Below are 24,999 nucleotides of genomic sequence, written 5' to 3'. Positions count from 1 at the left end.
GTTAGGGAAGGCTTCGACTTCCAAGCTCATATTACTAAGATTGGTGACTTGTTACAGGGTAAACAGGATGCTAATATTGGAAAAAATTCTCAACTGTTTTTAGTGTTCCCCCCCCAAAAAAGAAAAGAAAAAATGCAAGCCTTCTTGTCATTTGTCAGCTCAAAATTATTTTCCCTAGTACTGATTTTCTTCCCCAGGGACAATTAGCTTGGCTTCTTTAGTATCATTCATATTTTAGAATTATTTTCCAAAGCACCAGAAGGCATGACAATGGATGGAAACTAATAAAGGAGAGTAACAAGCTGGAATTAAGGAGAAACTTCCTAACAGTGAGAACAATTAACCAGTAAAAGAGCTTGCCTTCAGAAGTTGTAGGTGCTTCAACACTGGAAGTTTTTAAGAAGAGATAGGACAGCCTCTTCTCTGAAATGGTGAAGGACAGTGATGGAGAACCTTTTTTGGCTCGCATGCCAAAAGTGGGGGGAGCGCAGGGGGGTCGTGCACGGGTGTGCCACACCCATAATGCTACGCGCACGACCACAGCGTGCATGCACACAGGTGCTTTTTTCGCCCTCTCCAGGCTCCAGAGACTTTATAGGAGCCTGGGGAGGGCGAAATAGTTTCCCCCCCGGAGCCTTCAGGTGCTTCCCTGAAGCCTCCAGAGTGTGAAAAACTGGCCCTACTGGCAAACCGGAAGTTCGGGAATGGACTTCCGGTTTGCTTGTAGGGCCAGTTTTAGCCCTCCGGAGCCTTCAGGGGCCTCCAGGAGGCTTCCATGAAGGCTCTGGAGGGCAAAAAATGACCCTATGAGCAAACTGGAAATCACTTCTGGTTTGCTCGTAGGACGAGATTTAGCCCTCTGGAGCCTTCAGGGGCCTTCAACAGGTGACTCCTGGTTTGTCCATAGGACTGTTTTTCAGATATCAGATCAGTTCAGTTCAGTTCAGTTTATTAAACTTGTATGCCGCCCTATTCCCAAAGGGACTCAGGGCGGCTAACAAACCGATAGGGAAAGGGGCAATACAAAGTAAACAAACAAGACAACAGCAAAATACAAAAAACAGATTAAAAAAACTCCTCAACAGCCACAACAAATTCAAGTGGGACGGGAACTCATCAGCCCCAGGCCTGCCGGAACAGCCAGGTCTTGACGGCTTTGCGGAAAGCCTGAGGGGTGGTGAGGGTCCGAATCTCCACGGGGAGATCGTTCCAGAGGGCCAGAGCAGCCACAGAGAAGGCCCTCCTCCGGGTGGTCGACAATCGACACTGGCTAGCTGATGGAATCCGGAGGAGGCCTAATCTGTGGGATCTAATTGGTCGAAGGGAGGTAATTGGCATATCTTAATTGAAATCTGTGTAGGAGGATCCACCAGAATATAGGATTTTACATATATGACATTTACATTTCCCTCTTGCATACTTGCATGAGATTTCTTTGCAATTCAATGTCTGAAAAATGAAAAGTTAATCCTTTGGGGCTGGGTGTGCGTGGCCGGCTCGGTGGGTGTGGCCAGCTTGACACCATTCCCCAAACTGCTGGCATGTTTCCTCTTTGCGCTGGGTAGACTGGGCTGAAGCCATGCTGGCTCAATGTTTCCTCTTTCAATTGTGTAGACCGGGCCAAAGCCACACTGGCCCAATGTTTCCTCTTTGGGCCAAAGCGACACTGGCCTGATGTTTTCTCTTCGTATTGGGTATACCGGGGCGAAGTGACCCGGTATAAGAAGAGGGAGTCAAACTATTCTCCAAGGCACCTGAGGGTAGTACAAGAAGCAATGGGTGGAAACTAATCAAGGAGAGAAGTAACTTAGAACTGAGGAGAAATTTCCTGACAGAACAATTAATCAGTGGAACAGCTTGCCTCCAGAAGTTGTGAATGCCCCAACACTGGAAGTCTTTAAGGAGATGATGGATAGCCATTTGTCTGAAATGGTATAGGGTTTCCTGCCTAGGCAGGGGGTTGGACTAGAAGACCTCCAAGGTCCCTTCCAACTCTGCTATTGTATTGTATTGGATAGACCAGGCTGGAGTGGATAGTAGATAGACCAGGCTGAAGTGATGCGGGCCGGCTCCTTACATTTTCCAGGGTGACCCTGTGGGCAGGATCCGACCACGTTGTGGGCTGGATCTGGCCCATGGGCCTTGAGTTTGACACCCCTGGTCTATAGCATAGGAAGGAAGGAAGGAGGGAGGGAGGGAGGGAGGGAGGGAAGGAAGGAAGGAAGGAAGGAAGGAAGGAAGGAAGGAAGGAAGGAAGGAAGGAAGGAAGGCAGGCAGGCAGGCAGGCAGGCAGGCAGGCAGGCAGGCAGGCAGGCAGGCAGGAAGGCAAGTGAAATAAAGAATAAACATGTTGATACTCACTCCATAGAAATGTCATGAAGAGTACGTTCCTCTTTACTTATCTGACATTTAAGCCTCACTGAAAAACTCTGGGTAGGATTGAACAGAATTGTGCTGCAAAGACAGAGTAACTTTTAGAATCTCAGTGTAACTATCTCCAAGTATATTCTTTCTAGTAAACAGAATAATAAATGGACATCATGTTATAATTTCATTAAGCATGTTTTGTTCAAAGAACGGTATAATGGTACAATGGAACATTTACAAAAAAGCAAAAACCAAAATGCAGAAAGTCTTCTGTAATTCTTTTTCATTTTCATCATTCTGGATTGTTTAGACTGGGGTTGTGCAAAATTATATGATGCCAAAATGGTGGCATTAACATAATATTCTGCCAGAATTGACCTGGATTTGCCACTGTTTATGTTCTCAAGTAGATTTTTTAAATATATATATTTAAGTGAAAATGTGAATCATCATGCCAAACCTGGTATTTATCATTGCTGATGCATAGAAATTTAAAGTTTTTAGTATATATTCATCTGAAAAGTGCCCTCCTCTTGATCTTCTTAGCAGCTGCTGCTTTACAAATGTTCTAACCCACATAAATTCTTAATTCCTGCTTGTACTTTTTGCAATGGAGATAATATCAGTAAGGTAATAAGGAAAAGCTTCCTTTCCCCTGGGTAATGCGCATTTTTGTACCTTACGAGAATATTGAATAGACTTCATTATTTTTTTCAATACAAGTCTGAATTCTGCCATTTGATTACCTAAACTAAAAGCATTTCAATATGCCATCCATCACCCTGACCGGTGTAAAATGCTGAATATTCAGATTAAATTGGAACTTTTTTTCCCTGTGAATAAGGAATTTGGTTCAATTCCATAATACACAATGTCTCTGGAGAGAGGAAATTGAGCTGAAGGTCGCTGAAGGCAAGTGAGAAAATTGTATTATCCAAACACAAAATTCTTTTTCTTATCATCAAAACCTGAAATATAGCCACGGGGAATAAAGGGGTCAAGGGAGGATTCAATTAGAAATGAAAATAGAAAAGGTGCACTTTTCAACATGCCTTTCATTTTTCCAAACAAGTGAGATCCTTGAACTGCAGATTTACAGTAAACTATTTGTCAGGCAGTTTAAATTTTTGCAAAATATGAATAAGAATATCTAAACTTATTCTATAGGCTTGACTGAAATCCATGCTAGTTTGCATGAAAGCTTGCAAATCTCTAGAAGACATAAGTGCCAGACAGATGGGGGCTTTCACAAAGGCAGTTGTTGGAAACCAAATGTAATTCTGCATGGACCTTTACTGTTATCCGGCAAAGCTTTTCTTCGAAAAGGCCATGTAGATTTTTCTTATATTTCTAAATCTGTGAATCCAACTTAGACTGGAATGTGCATAGGAATAGTCTTTTCCTATTTGTTATTCCACATTAACAATATTTAGGAATACAGAAGTAGCCTGAATGAAACAGAAATATCCTTAAGTACTTAACCAGACAAGAGTAGAACTCTAATCAATTTAGCTTGCCCTAATTCAAAATGATCTTTTTGGATCTCTCCCTTATATTAACAGCATTCCCAAATAAATGAAAATATCCAAAGAGCCAATAAAACAAGTATGTGGGAATATGCTATAATTCAACTGAAGTGTACCTGCTGATGGAAAATTTCATTGGTGCAGATTTAGTTAGGCAGAATTCCAACTCATTTGTCTTGGTGAATCTGTATTCCATCAATTGCGAAAACAATGCTTTGTCTGCTTCTGAGCTAAATCAAGGCACAATGCCAAAATGACTTGTATTTCACTAGGGTGTAAATATAACTTCTTGTTTCCTCTTTGCCTCTGCATTCAGAATGTTAGTTGAGGTGCTTTAATATGGGCTTTCTGTAAGAGAAGTGCATGACTGAAACAGTGGATCCTAGTAGCTTCAGGGTTGAATTCATTTAGATCCTAGTTCAAAAATGCTTCTAGGTGCCCAGCTGTTTAAAAACTTAATTCAAGTTCATTTAGGTTGAATTGTTTTGAAATGGTTGCTAGTGTGTTTCATTTTATTTCTGTTTTTTAAATCAATACTTTAATATGTTTTATTGTTTTTATACTTTCAGTTTTATACATTAGCTTGAAAGTCAGTTTGGGAGAACAATGATCAAGATATGTAGATAGTAAAATAGAAGTATTTTGAAACCAGCATTTTGAAATAAAAAGAACACCTTTATTGAGAATCAGAGCCATTTTCAGTAAATATACACTGCTATTTTCACAATCAATATCATAATCAAGTTTAGATAAATCAATTATTACCATAGATTATAATTTGGAAAGCCAATGGTTCTAAGTAATATTTACCATTTCCTATATTTGTGTGATATGTATGGTAGTTACGTATGAGGTATTGGATTCTGCCTACTCTATATTAAATCTCCCTATAGATTCATTAACCAGCATGAATTAATAGCAATCTTAGTTCAATTTATTGTTTGAAGATGATTTTTTTTGTTTACTGGTTTAACAATCAACAAATGTTTCAGGATGTATATAGACAGTAATGTAAAGAGCTGGTAATTGGAAATGTGAAATATTCTGAAAGTTGCCCATGATAGTAATAGTAATAGCACTTAGACTTCTATACTGCTCCATAATGCTTTACAGCCCTCTCTAAGTAGTTTACAGAGGCAGAAATTGCCCCCTATAATCTAGATCCTCAGTTTTCTGACCTCGGAAGGATGGACATCAAAGGCTTGAGCTGTTGAAAATTGAACTGATGAGTTAGAAAAGCTGAAGAAGGATTGGTAGAAAAAAGTCCACACAAAAGTTACTTGCCAATACTAAAACTCTTTTATTAGCTGGATCACAATATTAAAGTGAAGTTTGCATTAAATGGAGTACATATCTCTGTACAATAAATGCATAATCATTGTACATAAATCAGCATAATAATTTGCTTCTTGTACTGACATCGCTATTACTTTTGTTCTTGAACTAAGCTTTTCTTCATGAAAGGCAGCTGTAAAAACTGCAACACTCTGGGGGAATAGGTAAGAAATAAAGATTGATTGCACATGACATTTAGAAACAAAAGCAGAACTGCATGGCATGTAAATCTTTATACAACAAATCCAGATTAGGGACTGTGGAAAACCTCTAAATAGCCTCAGTATGTGCTAGCATGACACTATAAGGAAAATAGCTAGTAAGATTAGAGAGTTGCTCTTGAAATCTAATAGCTTAGAAAATGCATTGATAGGAGAATGTGATTTGATCCAGATACATATTCCAAGCTCTGGGTCAGAAAAGAATGACTGGAAGATAGCTTGGTTGATGCGCTAAGAATAGGAAAGTAGAAATCTGATGATCTGTGAGTTATCACAAAAATCATAACATTATGTTCCTAATAAGTTAGAACCAGAGGTGTGTTCAATGCAGGTGTGTTCGATTTACCCGCTCATAGAGACCCCCCTCCCCTGTGCTGTACAATTTCTCTTGATTCATTTCAGAATGGAGAATTTCAAAATTTTAACAGGGGTGGTAGTGGTTCCATTATTTATTCACATAAGCAAACACCTGCTCTGCCGCAATCAAAGCAAACTCTGTTTACAGTATATATGAAATAAAAAATAAATATCCATGCTCAGGTTCAATGATCTTGTACACAAATGCAACATAAAATTCCCAATACAAAAACAATCAAAATTCAGTTTTAACATTTTCTGAAAACCTAGCAAGAATGGGACAACTTTATCTCTGTTCCAAGCAGAGATAAATCAATGCATCATCAATGCTATCGGAGAAAAGTACTTCAAGACCATCTTGAGGATATAATATGATGCTCCCTGGAGATTCTGATAAGTCCAGCTGATACTGGTTGAAACAGGTGGTACTGTAGATACTGGATGCTGAGACAAGGCTTTTAAGTCAAAACCAGCACCTTAAACCAATCAGTACCCAGTACAGCACTCTGCTTCCAAAGGTGATTGTCTGTGAAGCATATGGATCAATTCAATCAAAACTTGCATTTCTATTGCCTGGATGTGAACTTCAGCATAGTTGGGCATGCATATATACACAAGACTTTCACACAACTTGGGTGCGCTTTAACCTTCATTTGCTTTACTTTTGTAAGCTATAACCAGCTACTACCCATCTGAAGCCCAGCTTCTCCATATAAATCTTTATTATTTTTAAGCAGTATCATACATTCATAGCAGTTGGACAGCAATAGCATGAAGAAGATTCAAGATGGGGTAAAATACTGTAGTCTTTTCTTCTCTTTGGGTTGTGCAATTGGCCAGAATATTCTTTCCATGCTGAATGTGTAACTATGCTAGGAACCCATGAAGCCTCAGAGTACCTGTTTGATTCAATAGGGCCCTGGATGGGGTCCAGATATATCATAGTTGGGCATACATATAAATACACTAGTCAAGGAACGCAGGAAGAGAGGAGAACTATGGGGGAGCTGTTGAATGAATCTCACTGCTACTCAGAAAATGCAGAGACATAATATTGGGCAACTATTGACAAACCTGACCAATCTGAGCACCATTCTCCAAAATGGGAGATGATCTACCTCCTTACATTTCCTCTGGGTTACTCATGTGGCCCATAAGGCAGCAGTCTGCACAACTTACAAAGCCAAGAAATAACAATAGCAATAGCAATAGCAATAGCAGTTAGACTTATATACCGCTTCATAGGGCTTTCAGCCCTCTCTAGGCGGTTTACAGAGTCAGCATATCGCCCCCAACAACAATCCGGGTCCTCATTTTACCCACCTCGGAAGGATGGAAGGCTGAGTCAACCCTGAGCCTGTGAGATTTGAACAGCCGAACTGCAGAACTGCAGTCAGCTGAAGTAGCCTGCAGTGCTGCATTTAACCACTGCGCCACCTCGGCTCCTACACATCCATGACAAAGGCCAGCTTCCTTCTGTATGCTAAAACAGTACATTTAGGCCTGCCAAGGAGCATCCAAAGCCAGAAATGACTCCCTGGCTGCTGCTGTTAAAGAAAGATCATCTGCTGAACAATCTAACAGCTTTTCCTGTAGGGTTGTACTCTTCCACAAACTACACTAAAGAAGCCAAAACATCAGGTTAAACTGCTACCGAGAGCCTTCACAGATCCTCCTGCATTATTTCAGTGAGTGATGTATGTATGTATGTATGTGTGTGTGTGTGTGTGTATGTATGTGTGTATATATATATATTTATATTTATATTTATATTTATATTTATATTTATATTTATATTTATATTTATATTTATATTTATATTTATATTTATATTTATATTTATATTTATATTTATATTTATATTTATATTTATATTTATATTTATATTTATATTTATATTTATATTTATATTTATATTTATATTTATATTTATATTTATATTTATATTTATATTTATTTATTTATTTCTGGCTTATTCCAATCCTGAGAAGTAATGCAGTGTCCAGTCAGAGAAACTAAAGCAAGATGGCAAATGCACACATCCATGTACAGTATATATATATACGTGTGTATGTGTGCATGTGTGTATTTCATCTAGAGCACTGTATTTTTTCTGGATTTCATCTGAATCTAATCTGAAATTGTTCCAGATTGCTGACTGAGTGAAATATGTGGCGCTTACATTATCTGAAATTGTTCTGTGCACTGAGTAATTTGTGCACAGAGAAGTTTGCACATTACCAGTTAGAAATACATTTACATATCTTAATATGGAGACTGGTAAGGGGGGGAGCATATCTTAGCCTTGCATTCAGCTGACCTCAAGCATTGTATCTATGGAGATTCTCAGTCATCCAGGTCATGGTTGTCCCAAAGGTGCTTTTTCAAAAGGCAGCTGGACTTTGTTTTTCCTTGAAGACATTTCGCTTCTAATCCAAGAAGTTTCTTCAGTTCTGTTCAGAACTGAAGAAGCTTCTTGGATGAGATGTGAAACACCTTCAAGGAAAAACAAAGTCCAGTTGTATATTGAAAAAGCACCTTTGGGAACTCAAACATTATAGTGGTGCACAATAAAACCTTTAATGTAGTGTTGCCTCGACTCCTTTTAAATAAAGGTCTTTGTCTCAGGAGAGTGGATTTTTTTTTGCATGTCTCCTACTTTTTGGTTTTTGATTGCAGAGTCTGACTTCCAACGCTCAGAACAAAAATGCTTCAGTGCAGTGCAGAGCTTCAGTGGGCCAGCTTTGCTTCCTGCTGGGGATGCCCCACCCAACAGCCTGTAGTGTGGAAGGATTCCCAATTTAAAAGATTGTCTGGTTCCTCATCAGTTGTCTTGTTAACTGCTATGGTAGTGTGGGAAGTTATCACAAGATGTACTTTTTACATCTTTTTTTAAAAAATAAAGATTGTTTGGACAAATGTAAGACTAAGAAATAAATTTATTGAACATGGCTTCATGTTTAGTTTTATGATATAATAACTCCTGTGAGAAAGCAATTTTTGTGTAATTGTCCTTCCTGGAAATTTCTTTATCTCTTCCTGCTCTGTTTCATACATACCCACATCTATATCCACCTAAACATACACATTCACATGTATACAACAGACACTTGCAATATAATAAGAATAGCCTATAAAAATGAATTAAGCTGAGAATTCATGTGAATATTTCTGCAGGATTCATTGATTTTCACAGAAATCACTTTGAGATTAACCAATCACCCTATTTAAGAGAGATCTGAAAATTAAAACAAATGTTTCACAAAGGCAACAACTTTAGCTAAATAAGGAACATTAAATAAACTGGGCAATATTGAAAATTGCTGCAATAAAGAACAAATTGTTCAAATGGTTGTTTTAAATTGTTATAATGCAATTTATTTTTTAAATATAGTTTTGGAGATTTTGAAAAAACACAGTTAGTTTCTATACCTTCATAAACTATTTTTTCTTGATTTAATATGAAGAGATTTTATATTTATTGGAAAGATTGAAAATGTACATTTTTCAGTAAATTACTACCAAGGTTCTATCAAGATGCAGAAACACCTGGTCACCTATTAAAATTTAAGATAACTGATGATAATTTCTCTCTTGCACTCTTTCTCTTTTTGCAATTGTCCAGATTTTATTACCTGTTGATTTTTGTGATAAAGCTGTTTATCTTTTGAATCAGTTTGTTGGAAGACAAACAGCATAGTTATTTCCATGCTCCAGATCAGAATCCCTGAGGAACTTCCATAGTAATCAGCATATTACTTTAAAACATTCAGACCTGCTTCGTTAAAAATTTACAATAAAAGAATAGCAATGTTAATTTAATGCAAATAAGGATCAATATAGATTTCTAAATTACCTTCAGCCCTTCTTATCTTCTGTTCCTTTATAACATTCAATTCAAAATCTTTGTTTCACTTTTATAAAGTAGAAGACAATACTTTTTTCATCAAAATTAGAAAGATCTATTTTTGTATAGTCATTAATGGGACATCATTTTGCACATAGAAAAATTATCTGTCCGGAAAGCTATTAGTCTGCATAATGCAACAATTAGTTTCTCCATTTATTATCATGACTTGAAAAAGTGGAACTAGTGATTTCAGGAATGAAAGCATGCTTTAATCAAGTCACAAGTTCAGAAGTCTGAACTTTATTATTGATTAAAAATATGAAAAGGGATTTTCTCAATAAAGCAAACCACATTTCCTTCTTTCTTTCTTTTTCTTTTATATATTCATTTAGGAATTTAATATGTCTGGATTTTACTTTATATTGTGCTTCCTTTTTATTACTTTATATTACTTTGCTTTGTTCATAAACTCCATGATATAATTGCCTTTTGCTGGGACAAAGTGTGCTTTGGTAATAATTTGAGACACTGCTCATTTCTCATATTGAAAGAAAAGTTATTAAAAATGCTTGTAAAGTATGGTCCCTTATTCTTCTCTTAAGAATTTACTCCTTATGTAAAAGTTTTCTTTTTCTACTTCACAATTTGAGAAAAATAATTTGGAAATCTGAAAATATAGATGGACATTTAAGCAGATTGATGGCGACCACATACAAACAAATATTATAAAATTATCTGAGTTATATTGCAAGTTGGGGAGCTATAAAAATCAATTTAGTAAATAAACTAATTAACTAATAAACTTTTCTGCATGTTGGTACAAAATGTTACAAAGATATGCTGGGCACATAGCACTTTGTGAAGTATAAGAAAGTAAATCACAGTTAATTTTCTTCCATTAAAAAAAGAAAGAAAATATACAATCCTAACATTTCCAGGTTTCATTTGTCTCATGCTAAGGCCATGGAGTCACATGCAGTCACCTAAAAATGTTGGGTTTGGTTGCCAGAAAACCTTCAAAAGTTGCCAATAAATTAACATTACATATATCTGTGGAATTGTTACTGTGTTACCATTATGGGCTATTTGCTAGAGAGCATGATATATATTTCGCTTAACATTTGATTATTTGGTATGTATTTCTTTTATATTTCAGATCTGCATTTGTATTTTTTGTTCAACTAAAACAAGAGAGTATTTTAGTTTATAATTATATCCATATTGAAGAAGGTTGTGAGTAACTTTTTGTTATGGAGATTCTCAATCATCTAGGTCAGGGGTGTCGTTGTCATGGCAGTGTCACAAGAGACGTATCAGGACTTTTCCTCCCTTCGCTGAATTGGGCAGGGCCAGGGTCAGCACATGATGCATCTGACCCATGGGCCACGAGTTTGACACCCCTGACCTAGGTCACGGTTGTCCTAAAGGTGTCTTTCAAAAAGGTGTCTTTCAAAAAGGCTACTGGACATTCTTGGTTTTTTCCTTGAAAACGTTTCACTTCTCATCCAAGAAACTTCTTCAGTGAAACGTTTCCAAGGGAAAAAAAACCCAAGAAAATCCAGTTGTCTTTTGAAAAGCACCTTTGGGACAATGGGTTTTTTTTTTTTTTTTTGCTATTTGCTTTTTCAGAAGTTCACCATACATGGTAAAATGCCATTTCATATATTTACATTTCCAACATTGATTAGAAGTACCTATAATACATCTTAGATAATTTCTTTGGTGTCATCTGCTAATGGTACATCATTTTGTAAGAGTTCTGCCTTAAATTCTAATGTAATATGAATTCCAGTCCCTTTAAGCACACTATCTCCCGCTGGTTTATACATTTAGCAATCACGTTCATCATTTGTATATAGTCCTGTCTTTTCTTACTTTTTAGAGTGCAACTTATCATGCCTCCCAGCAGTTCATGGATTGCCCATGAACTAGGCTGAAAAGAAAAATCCTTCAGTTCTGAAACTGAGGAGAAGCAGGAGAAGCTGAGATGACATAATTGATCAGAGACCAGATTGAAACACAGTATCCAGCTAAGGTGATTTTTTCCCCTTGTATCGATGACCATTATTTAGTATTTCACGGGTTTAAATAGTATTGTTATCTTATAATATGTATTGCTTTGCTTTTGGAATTAAACACATAACTGAATGTACATGGCACTAAGCAAATAGCACTGGCAGAAGAGGTGGAACCTTGGAAACAGAATTGCATTTAATAGGGACTTCAATAGATAGATTGGGATTGCAGTAAAGAGAAGCAGAAAAAAAGAATTTCAGATGCACAATGGGTTATACAGCTCTACCAATATTTTCTTGGTGGCTGACTTTTTTACATGTATGAAATATAAATAAAGTTACCTGAACATTTTTGAACTGAATTCCTGACAGGTAGTACTTGTTTTATTTTCTTGTCTTGCAGGATTTCTAAAAATGACTGTAGCTTGTGCACAGTCTAAAAACATCAACATGAACATTCATTCTCAAAATAACCAAACCCACCCACCCTCCTGTATCAGAATCATGACAAAAAAATAATGAAGGACAAAAGATGGGTGGTTTTGGTTAGTTTGAAAGAGCAAACTACATATTACATATGGTAATGAGCACCATCTGGTGGATTAGGGAGGGTTTTTAAAATAATAGAATACAGGTCTAGCAGGGAAATATTTGTGAGTTTAGTTCTGTCTAAAGAATTTCCTATTACTATGTTTCATATTGTAGCATTAGCTAAGAATTAGTTAAGAGTATCTCCATAACTTTAATGTCACTTTCTGAGGTTATTTTCATTTTACCTTTCAGTAAACAATATTGCTTTCTTTAGTGGACAACTATTGTTTTATGAGAGACAGAAAAGATACAATCCTATTCATTCTAGAATTTTTGGCAGCTTTTATATCCTATTGGATCCAGTATTGACATCCTATTGGATCCAATATTGCTCTTAGATTTCTAGATGACTAAGATTACAATCTTCTGCATATATTCATAAAAATGAATTCCACTGATTTGTATCCCCAAATATAAAGTTTCATCTTAGGTTGATTTGCCAGTTTTATCATTTTTTTTAAAGAAGCAATGCTTTAGGTATGGCTCTTTAGGTTTCAAAATTTAACTTATACAGGCTCCCTAAAATTAAATCCTGGGGGATGTCATAGGCCAAGAGGTTGTAGACCAGAGCCTACAAAGGTCAAATAGTAAAATAGCCCCAGAAGAATACAGGTGTAAAATTACTGTGAGGTCTAACAGATATATGATCCAGTTTCTACTTCAACTGAATTAATTTGCTATGGTGATTCAAGACGTTCCAATCCTAAAGCCATGCCTAAAGCCAAGTTTAAAGGAATGCAGATAATCCACTAATCCAGATTTAGTGAATGTACTTTAGTGCTCTGTGAAATGTGAAAATTGACCCTTACTAATGATTATTCTAAAGAGTGGGACCTAAAGATACCCTTAAGAGAAAATGAATTACTGTTATATTTATATAGATTGGAAAGAAGACGTGACATCTCTGTGCATCCTTAACAAACCAAGATGGTCAATGTTGTATAGGGATGTCTCTGATCCTAAATCTTGTCCATATCTTCAAATTGAACTGAAGAAAAGTTTTCATCACTAGAAAAGCAACTGCTAACAGTACTAAATCTGGAACGTCAAGGCAGTAGGATGAGAAGAACTAGGTTGGATAAGATACAGATTCATCCAATCTAGCATCTAGTGCAGGGATAGTATACACTTACCTTTCCTACTGGTTCACAAATGTGAGTATGCATACTCGCTCGCTTGCTTTGCTTGGGCACACCACCTCCACACATGCACAGAACCTTCCGCGCATGTATTTTTGGTGAAAAAATGGCGTAACTGGGATGCCATAGAGCTGGGCGCAGGTGGGTGGAGTCATCTGTGATTTCTGCTACCGGTTTAGGCGATCCAATCCGAACTGGTAGAATACCACCTCTGACTTAGTGACAGTTAGTGGCCAACAATTTTTGAGCGGTTATATACACCATGAGAAGTTGAATTCGAATTTTCATTTTTCTTTATGCTACCTAGAACTATTACTATTAGATACACACTTTCTTCTGGAAAAGGTAATGATTTGTTATAGTAATACTTAGCTATCTTTGTGTTTCCTTGAGATTTAAGCTTTAGACATTTAGTAAAACATCTCATATTAGGTTATATCGGTTTTATTTTTTCTGGGTTCTTATCTAAATTAACCACTGCTTATAGTTTGTATTGTTAATTTATAGCCATATAATTATTTATCTTATTCCTCCAGTGACTAGTTAATATAGCTTAATTTTAGCAAAGGTCATTCATATTACATAGCCTGCTGGAATCCAACTGGTCATTTAGTGTTAAGTTTTCTTTAATATTGCTGTAATATGATTTCTGTAATAAGAAATAAATATAAATAAATTAGGAGCATTATTTCTCCTCATGAACTGAGGAAAGAACAAGATAATTTTCTTATATTGTATAAACACAACTTAAAGCAGATCAATGTCTTGGCATAAATCCTGGTGGGTTAAAAGTGCAGGGTGAAATAGGGTTGTAGAGGTAATATGTGAAACAAATTCAAATTCTTATTCTGATAATTCTGTCGTCCAGATAAATTACAATCTTCCAGTATTGGATGATCTACATGATTACAGAGTTCTGAGGTCTATTGCTTCAGAATTTAGATATGATTGTACAATTGAAGTTTTCACTCTATTGGTATGTATTGTTTCTTTTTGAGGTTAAACTATATATTTATAAGAATCATGTGCTTTACCTTGAATGAGAATATCACAAGCTAGAATGTTGCTGCTGATAAATGATTCTGTGGGGACGTATGATCTTATGTCCCTGATTACCCAGCTTTTCAGAGGTCTTGAGGGATCCAGCCTTATGAAGTGCTGAGTTCCATAAGCTCTGTCAGGTTTTCCCCCTGTGTACTCCCTTTCCCATTATTTATATTCCAAGAAGCTAATGATTTGATTAATTAAATATTTACGGTAATCATAAAACAGATATACAATAGAATAACTAGTAATACAATTTATTCCAATATTAAAATAACATTAAAGCTTTCATAAGATTGAATAGAGGGATATTACTGATTTCACATTTTCAGGAGGTTTGTGAGGGCTGAAATAAAAAGTTGCTGCAGGTGCCCCCCTCCTTTTTAACATTGAGAAAGATTTACAAGCCATCTTTGGTTTGCCATTTTTATCACTTCTTGTTTTTGTACAGATGGGGCTGTTTTATTGCTTTATGATTGCATTGATGTTTTATTTGGTTTCATATGTTATATAATCCACCAAAGTCTCAGAATTGTGGCAGCATGGACATGTAGCCAATCAATCAATCAATCTTCATCAATAATTATGTAAAACTATGTTAAACAGATTGTGAATAAAAGGAGAAACGTGAGGAAAGAAGTACCTGATCTAGAGTATTTTCTTTTCATGATTAATCTCATACTTCAAAAAATGATTATTGCATTGTTACAATTTGATTATTCATTTGTTAATTTATATTATTTATATATCATATTTATGTGAATGCCCATTTTACAGATTCATTACTCTGGACAGTGTACAATAAAAAAGAATGATGAAAGACTGACAGTTAAAAAATTCAGCCGTTAATTCACCAATCAAAATTACCAATAAGGACATAGCAGAGTTATTTTTATAGGCCAAAAAGCCATCTCACTAATTCATTACCTCCCTGAGATTCCCAAATCACTAAGCAGCTATTGTTACATTTGGAATGGGTTCATTCCCTCATCTTTCTCTGGCTGCTCAGATACAAAAAAAAAATCTTTTTAAACTGAGCCAGCAGAAAACACCTCTTTCCTCTTTGACAATGCATCGCATCAGGCATGTTGAAAATATCAGAATTCTGAGCTAGAGAGTGCCTTGTGAACCAATATATATCTTACCATCTTGAAAATACATGCAGTGTGTAGAGAGACCTTAAATTATTATCACAATTTAGTCTGAAATTACTATTGCTAACCAAGACATTTGTTAAGTGAATCTTGGCCCGTTTTATGACTTTTCTTGCCACATTTGTTAAGTGAATCACTGCAGTTGTTAAATTAGTAAAATGGTTGTCTAATGGATCTGACTTCCCCATTGACTTTGCTGGTCAGAAGATTGCAAAAGGTGATCACATAACCCTGGGACTCTGCAAACGTCACAAATATGAGTTGCCAAGTGTCTGGATTTTGATCATATGATCATGGAGTATGCTGCAACGGTTGTGTGAAAAATGTTCATAAGTCACGTTTTTCAGTGCCGTTGTAACTCCAAACAATTACTTCTGTTTTTAAATCAAGTTAGCTGCCTTTGAGAGCCACTTTGATATGGTGATTAAAAGCATCAGACTATATACTGGAAATCATGACTTCTAATCCTGACTTGGGTATGGAGCCAATTGTGTGAGTTTGGGCCACTTACACTTTCTCAAGCCAAGCAAGAAATTTGAGGACAAACCACTTAGGAAAATGCTTCCAAGAAAATTACAGTTATGGACACTACATGGCTAGTGCAAGCAGCAATCAAGATTAATGGGAAAGTGGGTATATGTACACACATGCACAAAGATTTGTACATATAAACCTGTCTTGAGTGCTTACCTACTCCAAAAGCTGAGGCCTCAATCAATCAATCAATCAATTCATCAATCAATTAATTAATCGACAAACTAATAGAGTCAGACAGCAGGGGGCAGCCTCTTCTGATATTTGGTGATAATCCATGTGATTCAGATTCAATGTGGCAGGCAGAAATAACAGAAGATGGATGGGGTATTTTGATAATTAAGACCTTAAGCAACCCTTTTTCCATATACAACTCTTCCTTACTTGAGTTTAGAAAATATCAGTGAAACATACTAGAATCACTGATGGGTAAAAAAACCAAGCAAACCATCAGTTGGCCACAAAGAAACCAGAAGACTGGAAGATTGCACCCAGGAGAAAGGCTAAAGATTTCATTACTATAGCAGTGTGGAGGCAGCCTGTGTACTTTAGTTTTATGGTACACCTGGGAACACATCATTTTTGCCATCTTTGTTTATTTAACAGCATTTCATTTTGGGGGGGGGGGGGGGAAGAAATTGGGCAACATTATACAACCACCATTAGATGGCAGTGTGATCTTCTAATAGAATGCTATAACAGTGCAGTTTTAGGGCTGAAAGTATCATGGATTCATTTTATTTTGGAGGGGGGGCTTGGGGGGGTTTAATGATTTACAAGCAGAAGAAATGTCATTTTTAAACTGCCTCTAATTAAATATCTTCCATGACAAAGCATGCATTAAAAGAAGAGCAGCGTAACTGGGATAAGACAGTTAAATCTAGAAAATGACTTGTGCTGGTCCCAGAAGCTGCAGAATATACTTTTAAATAGCTTGACAATATTGCATTCACACTGATTTGTATAATTTGACTGAATTTTCTGTTTCTGTGAATAGACTGATAGCAGAAGGGTAATTGACCAGAACAAAAGCCAACCTGTTGCTAATTCTACAATGACACTTTTCAAGGGGACACTATAACCAGAACTAAATTCTCCTTCAAAGGGATATCTCATGAGCTGGAGAACTGTGCTGATTTGTGTGGTTTCTTGTATACACAATTAACAGAAAATGGCATAAAAGTTGTATGAATATTTTGGACATGTTACACTTGGGGGATAGCATCTTAGCAGCATGCAGGGTAAGACAGAAAGGAGGTGCTCTTAGACTGTGTGGGAGAAACAAAGGCTTAGTCAATTCCTAGCAAGTTTAACAAGCTGAAACACAAAAGCAAGCAACTTTGAATGTTGTTGAGGGATTCTAAGGCATCAACCACATCTGCAAATATGAGAGGCACCTCTGCTTAAAATTATTGTGCTCTATGAAGGAAGATATTACCAGTCTCAAACCAATCCTGCAAGATCATAATCATTCCATATATATATCTCATTTCCATACTACTGGAGGAAAAAGCATTCAAGCACTCTAGAACCCCCTTTGTGCTTTGGGACTTCTAGTTTTCTCAGGTTCTTTGGTGCTTGTATCTTTCAAGTTCTCAGGGAGTAATGAATTGGGCACAACAGAATTTTATACAAATGTAGAGAAGTGATAACGAACACAAAATCAACACAACAGTTCTGCCAATTAGTCTGCCAATAATTAAACTACTTGGATACTGGGATTTCAATTGCCAATGTGCCAAATTAGACCTTGTGTTTCAAGGTGACATACAAAATCAAATCATGGTTTGCATCCAAGAGAAATGAGCAAGGATGATTTACTGCGCAGAGAATATCTTTTGTGTAATAGAAAGAATAGTTCATTTAAAAGATCCTCTACATATCCAATTTAGTGATTTTTCTGATTCTATTTCAAGATCCACATCTTCATTTATGGAGGGAGCACATGCTAATGCACTGAAAAAGGAATGTATTTTTCTACTTATCTGTTATCAATTAACCACTTCCATTGAGCTGATCCCCCACTGGAGCTCCAAGCCGACTGGCAAAGCCATGTCTTTAGGCCAGTGGTACAATTCAACCAGTTCTATCCAGTTCAGGCAAACCGGTAGCGGTGGCGATGGGAGGATCTGCCCACCTGCCCAGACGTCATCACCTCTCATTTTTGATGCTCTGAGCATGCTCTCACATTTGTGAACTGATAGCAAAGGTAAGTTATTTTCACCCCCTGCTTTAGGCCCTTATGAAAAGAGAGGAGGGTTGAGGCCAACCTCACATTTGGAGGCAAGATGTTCCAGAGGGTAGGAACAATAGCTGAGAAGGCCCTCTTCTTGGATGCTGCCAGCTGGAATAATCGAGCTGATGGGACCTGCAGCATACATCCTCTGCCAGTAGGAATGATACTGGCCAATCCTAGTGAGGTGAGATAGTCCTTCAAGTGAACTGGACTCATGCCATGAAGGGATTTAAAGGTTATCACCAACATCTTGAATTTCACCCAGAAGTAGACTGGTAACAGTGCAGCTCGTGGAGCAGTGGTGTCACAGGGATCAATCTTGGAGCTCCAAAGCTACCTGTGCTGCCACACTCTGCACCAGCTATAGCTTTCTAACTCTTCAGGGATGGCCCCATAAAGAGCACATTCTAACAGTCCAGCCATGAGAAGACTAGAGACTGAATGGCTGACTGCAGGAAATCGTGATCCAGGAAAGGCTGCAACTTGCGCACAACACAAAGTTGTGCAAAGGCTCTCCTAGCCATGACTGCCATCTGTTACTTGAACAGGAGTCATGAGTCCAGGAGAGCCCCAAGTTGTAGACTGAGTCCTTCTGGGATAGCACTATCCCACCCAGAGTCAAAATATGACAAATCCATATGCAGAAAAAATGCTTGCTGAAATGAAACAAAGGAAACTGTGAATGAGAAAAAAAAGCACATAAAATGTTCGTGGTAAAAATCACAAGACTTTATAGTGCATATAGAAAAAAAGATAACTATACAGAGTGTATTGAAACAGAGCAAGGAAGGTAAATATTAAAAATGCAAAGAAATTAAAGAATGATTTTATGAAGATTTAAAAAAAAATGTTTTGAGAACAGGTGAAAAGGTCTACCCAGGAAGTCTCCAGGACAGTGAGGAAATTAAAAGAAAAATCACTCATGATCACATGACCTGGGATGAAAATAAAGTCAGAGTACTTGATGGAGTATATTAGAAATGGTGGGTGAGAATGGCATGGATGATCTATACCAGGGGTGGGTTCCTGCCAGTTCTATAGAAGAGGTTCCACAAATCTATAGTGCCATTTAGAACCGGTTCCAGCTCCCTCCCCCCGCCCGTCTGCACATCATCAAGATGAAGAGCGAGAGGAGGAATTCTGGGAGTTGAAGTCCACAACTCTTAAAGCTGTCCTGTTTGAACACCTCTGAGGTTTTTTTCTAAGGGGTGAGGGGGTGCAAGGGTCTTGTAACTTGGCAGCTTTAAGACTTGCGTGCTTCAAATGCCAGAGTTTCTGAGCCAACATTTGGGTTGCTAAGCAAGAGCATTGTTAAATGAGCTTCACCACATTTTACAAGTTGGCCACACCCACCCAGTCACATGGCCGGCAAGCCACTCCCACAAAGCAAGCCACACCTACAGAAGAGGTTCTAAAAAAATTTGAAACCCACCATTGATCTATACAAAGCAGAACTGAAATGAATGCTATAGTTATAACTCCCTGACCAAACTGATGAATCTATGCATTAACTATAGTGACAGCACTGGAAAAAATCAAATCTGTGCTGGTAAAGATATATAATGGGCATTAAAATATAGATATTGTACAATTAATCCTTGACGATTTGTTCAGTAATCCATTCAAAGTTACAATGGCACTGAAAAGAGTGACTTACAACAGGCCCTCATACTTATGACTGTCATAGCATGCCTAATGTCATGTGATCAAAATTTGGGCTATTGGCAGCTGGCATGTGTTTAAGACAGTTACAGCATCCAATGGTCATGTGATCAGCATGATTTCTGACAAACAAAGTCAATAGGGGGGAGCAGGATTTCTTAATGACCTCATCTTTCACTTAACAACTGCAGTGATTCGCTTACCAACTGTTCCAAAAGGGCATAAAATCAAGCACGACTAGATTAATAGCTGACTTGCTTAGCAACAAAAATGCTGGTCCCAATAGTGGTCATACATTGAGGACTACCTCTATACTAATGGAGAGGTTACACAATTTATAAAAGGTGTGAATTCTGCACATGCTTGCCAATTTTAAAAATATCATTACTGTTCCACCATACAAAGGGAAAGAGAGAATGCAAAAATCATATGGAGATTAGTTGATTACATATGCCTTGCAAAATCTTTTGGAAAATGCTTAAAACACTTTAAAAGAACCTCTTGGGTGCCAGAATTTATAAGAGAAACTCTCTTGTTGAATTAGTTTCATCTGAAGATCATAAGTAACATACTTACTACTTTTAAAACTATTAGGCACTGATTTATTAATATGGGATATTCCAGCTCTTCATTGTAATTATTGCAAATAACAATATCCATCTTATCTATGCAATATTTATAAAACTGTTTAGAAACAATACTATAGACTTAGAATAATTAAACACAAATTAATAGGATAGTGTTTGGGGATTTTAAGGAGATGATCATATATCTGGATTAAATTGTTGAAATCAAGAGGTACTGTAGTTGAATAAGCTTCCATTTTCAATTTTGATATGCAATATTGCTCAATCTAAATTATGGCTACCCTACTTATGCGTGACTTCTACCACCCAAAAAAGAAATGGAGTCACAGCAATTTTGTAGGCTTAATCCCTGGCATTGTACATAGAAATTGAGGTTAAAGCATAGCCTTGTGCTAAGGTCAACAGCCATTCTTAGAAATTAGATTATAATAGCAATCTTTTTTACAGTTGCGAAATCACACTATATCTATAGTATCCATACTACTGTATATACTCGAGTATAAGCCTAGTTTTTCAGCCCACTTTTTGGGCTGAAAAAAGCCGCCTCGGCTTATACTCGAGTCAGTGAAAAATTTGCCCGAAATGGAGGAGAAAAAGGGGCGGGGCCATGCCGCTGGGTGACACTCGTGAATGGCCCAGTGCCCCTGTGAGTTTCCCCTCCCTCTGTGTCAGTTTGCCGCGCAGCGCGCACCGCACCATCCCCCCTCCTCACGTTCTAATGTAATGCAGGGCTGTCTTACGATTCCCCTTCCTCCCCCTCCTGCCGCTCTGCAATGATGTCCCACCTCCTCCTTGTTATGGCAAGCAGCCACATAGCGATGTCCCACCTCCTCTGGTACAGTGATCCAATGATAGGAATCACTGTGCCGTGTGTCATAGGAGGCGGGACATCGCTCCCGCGGCTGCACGGGACATCATCATCACAGCGGGACATCAGCATCATGAGGTGAGTGAAGTATTTCATTGAATACACCGCTAGTTTACTGTTTTTCTTTGAAATAAATATTCAAAAACATTATTGGTATCTATTTTTATTTTTGAAATTTACCGGTAGCTGCTGCATTTCCCACCCTAGGCTTATACTCCAGTTTTTTGTGGTAAAATTAGGTGCCTCGGCTTATATTCGGGTCGGCCTATACTCGAGTATATACGGTATGTGAATTTAATTAAGAAGACTGAAAATGTCCAAAAAAAAAACCCCATCAGTTTTTCAAAATAAGATTACGGTATACAATCACCTTTAACCTAATCTCACAGCACATTCACCAATGGTGTTTGGAGTTTTAAATGAGTATATAGATGAGAATAGGAACAGTTTTAGAACTGATTTCAATGGTTGGGGAAAGGGCTTGATATTTTAGTATGAGTATTTATGGCTTAATCTCCCATTTTAATTGTTGCTAATACTAGTAATTTGGGAGCTGAATTTTACCACAGCATATTGATCCATACATGACTGTGGGCTATGCATTCATTTTTAAATTGTTAAGAATACAACAAATTGCTGAAATTCTGAAAGCATATGGTTCTTCGAAACATATCACTCAACCTGCTTGCTTGCTTGCTTGCTTGCTTGCTTGCTTGCTTATTTATTTATTTATTTATTTATTTATTTATTTAGTTAGTTAGTTAGTTAGTTAGTTAGTTAGTTAGTTAGTTAGTTAGTTAGTAGATTTATAGGCCGCCCAATCCCGGAGGACTTCTGTACCTTTTTATTCAGAAGTGATTTATACAAAATTCAAAGGAAGTTTGATGGTTTTACTTTCAACTCATATTTGATTTATAGTATATGATATAATAAATTTGCTATTATGTACAGCTATTATGAAGATATTTGATATCTATATCTGAAGATTTTATCTGAGGAATCACAAAAAAACAATGAACAAATCATACCATAACATACAACTGAAGAAAAGGAAAATTTGCTTCTAAAATTATACACAATGTAGAGAAAATAACAGAATAACAGAGTTTGAAGGGATGTTGGAAGTCTTCCAATCCAACCCAACTGCTCAAGCAGGAGACCTTACACCATTTCAGACAAACTCTTCTTAAAAACCTTCAGTGTTGGAGCACTCACAACTTCTGGAGGCAAGTCGTTCCACTGACTAACCTTCCCAGATAAATATATAAATCTTATATATTAAACTTACTAACCTTCCCAGATAAATTAAGAGGTATACAATAAAATAGGTGGCAGAACATATACTTTATGTTTCAACTAAACTTGAGAAATAACCAAAAAAGTATGTGGCAATCACCTACAGAGATAGATAACCCATAAAGAGTTGGCTTATTTCTGACAAGTACCTATGACAGTGCAACTCCATTTCCATGCCCAGAGGTATCATGCACCAAACAAAAAATTTGGTGAAGGGCAAAATATGGAGGAACTTTGCTATCAAGTAGTGCTTATTAGCTTTTATGAAGCAGTGAAGCACAGAGTTAGTGTTGGAAACATAAGCCTGGAAATCTAGTTGGAAGAGTTGTTTGATCCTAAGTGGCTCTTCTTGCGGTCCTACAGTATATATTCAGCAAATAACTGAACATATCTGCTTGGGTTTTTCCACTTTTTTGTTTTCACAGCTACAGTTCTATGTCTTAAAGTAAAGACATAAATCCTCTTACTCCCAGCACTGTTGCAATAATGTTAAAAGCTGGCTGATCCCACATATACCTGGCCTTGACAAGCCAAGAGCGCAAGTGGGTCAGAAATGATTGAATGTCCCATAGTGCTGAGTGTCATGTCCCATTTTCTTGGTGAGTTAAGAATGAAACTTGTGGATCACAGAGCATGAATGCACGAACACACACACACACACACACACACACACACACACCCCACATATGCAGTCAGTTGCTGACAAGCCTATAATTCCCATTGAAGAAATCATTGTATACCAGAAAATTGTGCTACAGGTTAGAGTCAAAATTCCAACAGAATAAAACCTCTTCAATTGTTTATGTTATGTTATTAGGAATAAATACATGAATTATGAATTATTTGAATTATGGACCAAATAAAAGCAGCATTTAGTTGAAGATGCAGAAGAAGCAAACTATAACTGAAGCACATGCTGATGGTTATAAACACTGGTGTAATTCCAATAAGTATCTGTTTGGTCACTTTCAGAAATAAGGTTTTGATCCATGAGACAGGTGCTAAGCAGTGTCCAGTATATTTTCCAAACAAACAACAAAAACACAGGGAGATAAATATAAAACACCCTATCCCATTTTTTCCTGCCAGGAAAAAACAACCACAAAATATAGCCGAACATGCATTAATTGCAGTGCCTAAATCAAGTTTCAGCTTCCTGTTTGACCATTGATGTGTTGATGGCCCGCCAGTACTTCCTGGCATTACAACTTATGGGATATCCGTCAGGAATAAAGGCAGAGGTCAGGAGTCTGTTCCACAAAATGGCTGCCTTTTCAATGTTCAAGAGAGTGTCATTGTTGAAATATTGGACTGGGAATCGTGAAAGCCAGGGTCAAATTCAGCTTCAGTCATAGAAACTCACTGATATTTTTGATCAGCCACTCTGTCTTGTTCAACTAGATGGTTGTTACATGACAAATGGAAGGAAGGATTCTTAAATTTAGATCATTTGCTTATGGATGAAAATTGGGATATAGACATAAACATATAGATTTACATTACATGAATACGATTATTAATATCAAAATATTTAAAAATAAACAGTATATTATGTGATGTCAGGTCTAATATAGGGAGTGGATAAATAGCTTAAGCATATTGCGAGAACATAGCCCTCAGGTCAATGGCAATGACATTGAAAAGGTTTACTGAAGCACCATCATTAAAAAAAATGTCATGAAATCGTACCTAAGTTATATTCAACTTAAGTGATAACTATCATGGTTATCAAAGAGTTAGAACATTGTTATTAAGGTGTCAACCTTGTTCTTGATACTTGGAACTATAAAGATGAAAGTTGAAGCCACACCATTCAAAAACATACCAGTTACAGTTGAATGAGAAGAAGCCAAACTTAAACGAATTGTTACTCTATAGCTATAGTACCTATAGGAGTACAGAAACGAACAATTCTATCTGCAAACTGGCTACAATGGACTCTAAACTTAATTAGCAAACGTCTGTTTTCCTTCACTGAATAGATAGATCATACAGTGTGCAAATGTTTGGCCTCTTTGTTAAAAGGTAGATACTGAGTACTCAAATTTGGCAGAGATGATACTAAAAAAGCCTTTTCACTAGAGTGAAAATGGGGATCTTCAGAATGGTATCAGAAGGCATGTTAGTATTGCTAAGATATATTGATTTCCTACAACTTTAATGGACATGTTTTCCTAGAAAGAATTTTGGGAATTGTAGTTTCATCTGATTCACACA

This window comes from Thamnophis elegans, chromosome 11 (genome assembly GCF_009769535.1).
Source record: "Thamnophis elegans isolate rThaEle1 chromosome 11, rThaEle1.pri, whole genome shotgun sequence".
Classification (NCBI taxonomy): domain Eukaryota; kingdom Metazoa; phylum Chordata; class Lepidosauria; order Squamata; family Colubridae; genus Thamnophis; species Thamnophis elegans.
The sequence above is the reverse complement of the archived record's forward strand: the minus strand, read 5'-3'. Positions refer to the sequence as shown.